This window comes from Oratosquilla oratoria, unplaced genomic scaffold (assembly GCF_046742065.1).
Source record: "Oratosquilla oratoria isolate Oo_2021 unplaced genomic scaffold, ASM4674206v1 SCAFFOLD72, whole genome shotgun sequence".
NCBI lineage: Eukaryota > Metazoa > Arthropoda > Malacostraca > Stomatopoda > Squillidae > Oratosquilla > Oratosquilla oratoria.
The window spans coordinates 776,089-781,088 of NW_027467736.1; the positions used below are offsets into that span (position 1 = coordinate 776,089).

The 5,000-nt window shown below is 46.7% G+C and overlaps 1 pseudogene; it reads right to left on the minus strand.

The window, feature by feature from the left end:
• LOC143023951 (uncharacterized) overlaps nt 1-5,000 on the minus strand; it is a 39,415-nt pseudogene that overhangs the window by 23,436 nt on the left and 10,979 nt on the right.

The window sequence follows — 5,000 nt, forward strand, 5'->3', positions numbered from 1 at the left end:
AGACGGCTGTAACCGTTGTGGTATGGTTGAGTAACCGTTAAATATGGTGTGGGTGCGGCCACTAGCTGCCACCAGTGTAACCGTTATGGTAGGGGGTGGTTGTGGCCACCGCGAGCCACCAGTGTAACCGTTATGGTAGGTTGTGTGGTTACGTAGGGAAGTCTTAATGCGGCGAGATAGATTCCAAAGCGGGAGTTTTCTTTGTTTATTCAAACAAGAGATTCAGGTTAAACTACAAATGCAAATGCCCCTTTGGGCTAAATACAATAAGTGCCAGGCCTTGACCTAGGGCACAATAGCTCTGACCTCTGGCCGGTAGGTTCGTGACCTACCCAGCCTCCGGCGGTAGGTTCTTCACCTACCCCAGCTCTGGCTACGTGACATGGGTGTTAAACATTTTATAGGAGTGTTAGTGGTTTCAAGCAAGGGTGTTAGTCTTGTTATTCATTGCATGGGGTCTGTTCTATGTAAGAGGGTCAGTCCTACAATTGGTGGATATTGTTTGGTATATTATATATATATGCTAGTTTATGCTTAATACACTAGGGCAGTTATAATAAAAGGATTTATGATAGGTTAGTCTTGTTTGTCTTCAAATGTGCTGCGCCAGGTGTATGTTGTGGGAAACGCAAGGTAAGCAAGAGGAAGTCTCGCTCTGTTGCAAGCATGTGGATCACGTGCGTGGTGGGTGATGGTTAGTAAGTTAGTAATGGATACAGGCCCGAGACCGAGCCCAGGACTAAGCCCGAGCCCAAGCGCAGGCCCGAGCACAGACCCAAGCCCAGGCCCGAGCCCAGGTCCGAGCACAGACCCGAGTCCGAGCCCAGGCCCGAGCCCGACCCCGAGCCCGAGCCCAGACCCGAGCCCGAGCCCAGGCCCGAGCCGAGCTGGGGAGACCAGGGGCCGTATACACAAAACTTTTTTGTTAGCCTTAACAATCTCTGCTAGCTAACAGAAAACCACTAAAAGTTGTACACCAATGCTTAACTAACAACTGTTAGCTAGTAAACAGTTGTTTGTCAAGTTGCGCTAAACAGTGCTAAAGTTAGCAGCTTATGAACGTGTAAATGGACGTATTATTAAAAATTGCACACATAAAACAGTGTTATTAATGCAGTTGTTCAAAATTTATTAATAGAGTATCATGATAGCACATAGATATCGTATGTATGGTTTTTTAGGAGTACTTATTAACCAACGACAGATATTTTTGGACGAAGGCGCATTGTATAGGCGGCCGCGCCACAGACAAATCTTCCGACAGAAGACTCAACAATTATTTCAGAGGATATAGACATGGCAGAAGAATCACAGAAAAAGAAAAGGAAGCCAAACTGGTCACAAGAGGAAACACTCCTCTTGGTCAACGTGATTATGGAGGAAAGAATAATTATAAATGGGCGATTCAAGCCAAAGACACAAGGACAAGAGGGAGGCATGGCAAAGCACGTTGATGCTGTGGTATCGTTTTCTGTTTACATATAAATGTTCATCTACACTTGGAGCCACAATTCTAATATTTGTGCCATCTATGGTACCCACAACACCGGGAAACCTACAGTCTTCCATGAACTCTGCTTGTTTTACTTGCGCTTCTTGGTTCTGATAGTGCATCAATTGTTTGAGTAATGACACGGCTGATTGTTGCTTGTGAGGTCTCAAAGTCGTCGCTGCTGCATTTTACCTGTGGCTAAATATCATAGGGTAATTTCCACCTTCGTCTCAGGACTCAGTGGTCGATTCCGTTCTGTTCGGGATTGAGGTTTGTCCCTCACTAAATCAGCCATTGTTATTATACCAGCACTGTTCATTCAGAAGCGTTAGATGAGTTCGTCGTCATTGTACTCGTTAAATATGTCCCGTCGCTGTCGACATACTCGCCGTCGTCTTTGTATTTGTTGTTGTTGCTCCGCCATCTTTTCTACTAACAGGAATTTGTTAAGAGCTTAATAGTCCTCCACACCACTTTTACCTTAACAGTACTTTTAAGGCCCTAACAAGTTTTATGTATCCACTGTTAGTGCTTAACAGCTAAATGTTAGTCTTAACAGGAATTTGTTACCCTTAACAGCTATTTGTTAGTGCTAACAAGTTTTGTGTATACGGTCCCAAGACTCCATTTACTGCAAGCACTCACAAGAATTCAAACATGCACCTAAGCAGTCACACATACAAACACTCATACAGGCACTCACACATGTATTCAGTCAAACACACCAAGAGGCACACAATCTCACACACACAGTTACCTGCCTACCGGGACGCTGGGGTGACCAGGGACTGGTCACCTGCCTACCGGGACGCTGGGGCAACTCCTTGTCACCTGCCAACCGGGACGCTGGGGCGACCGTGGAACGATCGCCTGCCTACCGGGACGCTGGGGTGACCAGAATTCTATTCATTGCAAGCACTCATAAGCATTCGAACATGCACTCAGCCAGTCACACATACAAACACTCATACAGGCACTCACACATGTATGAAGTCAAATATACCAAGAGGCACACCCTCAAACACACAGTTACCTGCCTACCGGGACGCTGGGGTGACCAGGGACTGGACACCTGCCTACCGGGACGCTGGGGCAACTCCTTGTCACCTGCCAACCGGGACGCTGGGGCGACCGTGGAACGATCGCCTGCCTACCGGGACGCTGGGGTGACTAGGACTCCATTCACTGCAAGCACTCACAAGCATTCAAACATGCACTCAGGCAGTCACACATACTAACACTCAAACAGGCACTCATGTATGCAGTCAAACATACCAAAAGACACACCCTCAAACACACAGTTACCTGCCTACCGGGACGCTGGGGTGACCAGGGACTGGACACCTGCCTACCGGGACGCTGGGGCAACTCCTTGTCACCTGCCAACCGGGACGCTGGGGCGACCGTGGAACGATCGCCTGCCTACCGGGACGCTGGGGTGACCAGAACTCCATTCATTGCAAGCACTCATAAGCATTCGAACATGCACCTAGGCAGTCACACACACTAACACACACACACGCACTCACACATGTATGAAGTCAAACATAACAAGAGGCACACCCTCAAACACACAGTTACCTGCCTACCGGGACGCTGGGGTGACCAGGGACTGGACACCTGCCTACCGGGACGCTGGGGCAACTCCTTGTCACCTGCCCACCGGGACGCTGGGGCGACCGTGGAACGATCGCCTGCCTACCGGGACGCTGGGGTGACCAGTAAATCCATTCACTTCAAACACTCACAAGCATTCAAGCATGCACTCAGCCAGTCAAACATACAAACACTCATACAGACACTCACACATATATATACAGTCAAATATACCAAAGGCACACTCTCAAACACACTTTTACCTGCCTACCGGGACGCTGGGGTGACCAGGGACTGGACACCTGCCTCCCGGGACGCTGGGGCAACTCCTTGTCACCTGCCAACCGGGACGCTGGGGTGACCGTGGAACGATCGCCTGCCTACCAGGACGCTGGGGTGACCAGGACTCCATTCACTTCAAACATTCACAAGCATTCAAGCATGTACTCAGCCAGTCACACATACAAACACTCATACAGGCACTCACACATGTATGAAGTCAAATATACCAAGAGGCACACCCTCAAACACACAGTTACCTGCCTACCGGGACGCTGGGGTGACCAGGGACTGGACACCTGCCTACCGGGACGCTGGGGCAACTCCTTGTCACCTGCCAACCGGGACGCTGGGGCGACCGTGGAACGATCGCCTGCCTACCGGGACGCTGGGGTGACCAGGACTCCATTCACTGCAAGCACTCACAAGCATTCAATCATGCTCATAAGCAGATTCAGATCTCGCGTTCTTCCCTACACACATTCACCCATACATATAGTCAACCTACAAGCACACCGTTTTGCGGGGACTTCCTTGCGCTATGTACCTTAAAATCAGTCTTTTGCACTGCGCGACTTGCGCTCTCATCACGCGGGACCATGACACACATGCACGAGCACCACACGACACATCTCGCATCCCACGAGAAAATCACTTGCAGCATGTGACACTCGTGTGCACTTCATGGGTCATATACACACATACAGACTCACACACACAAACACGCAGACGCATTATAGGAGATAAAATAGTACAGTCAGACATCATAAGTAATTTCAAAGCCAATGAAAGCACAGATATGAAAGTCTGAGACTATACATTTTATCTTCTATATTGTGTAAATACATACGTGATCTTATTTAGACAAAGTCACTTACTTTACTTTCCATGGTACCTGCAAGCTGCCGAGCGACGTCAATTTCCATTAAATGCCCTTTCTGTCTGGAAGAAGAAGAAACATTGCAATCAGGGAGCGTAGGCAAATTCAAAGCTATCTTTGACTACAAACAAGACTATACGAATATAGCTCTTATTCTATGTATTGCATTTAGACGAGTACACACGTGCTCTCTAACTGGCAAAGTCACTAACCTTATAGCCAGGGATCCAAGCGACGTCTGGTTTCCCGAAGTCGTGTGGTCGGGCGTCTGAACTGTGCGGGTCCTCCAAGTTCCCCGACGGGCGAGGCGCGAGGGAGCCCGGAGAGCAAACCGAAAACAAGAACACAGATGTGGTCGCCCAAAAGCTAAACGGTAACAGTGTGTATGAATGACTTTAGGGTGTGCACACATGCATACATACATATATACATATACATATATATATATATTACATATATATATATGTATATATATATATATATATATATATATATGTATATTTATATATATATATGTATATGTATATATATATACCTATATATGTGTGTGCGTGTGTGTGCGTGTGTGTGCATACACACACACGCACACACACACACACACATATATAGATAGATACATATATATATATATACATATATATGTGAATATATATATATGTATATATATATATATATATACATATATATATATATATATATATATATATATATATACATATATATATATATATGTATATATATATATATGTATAT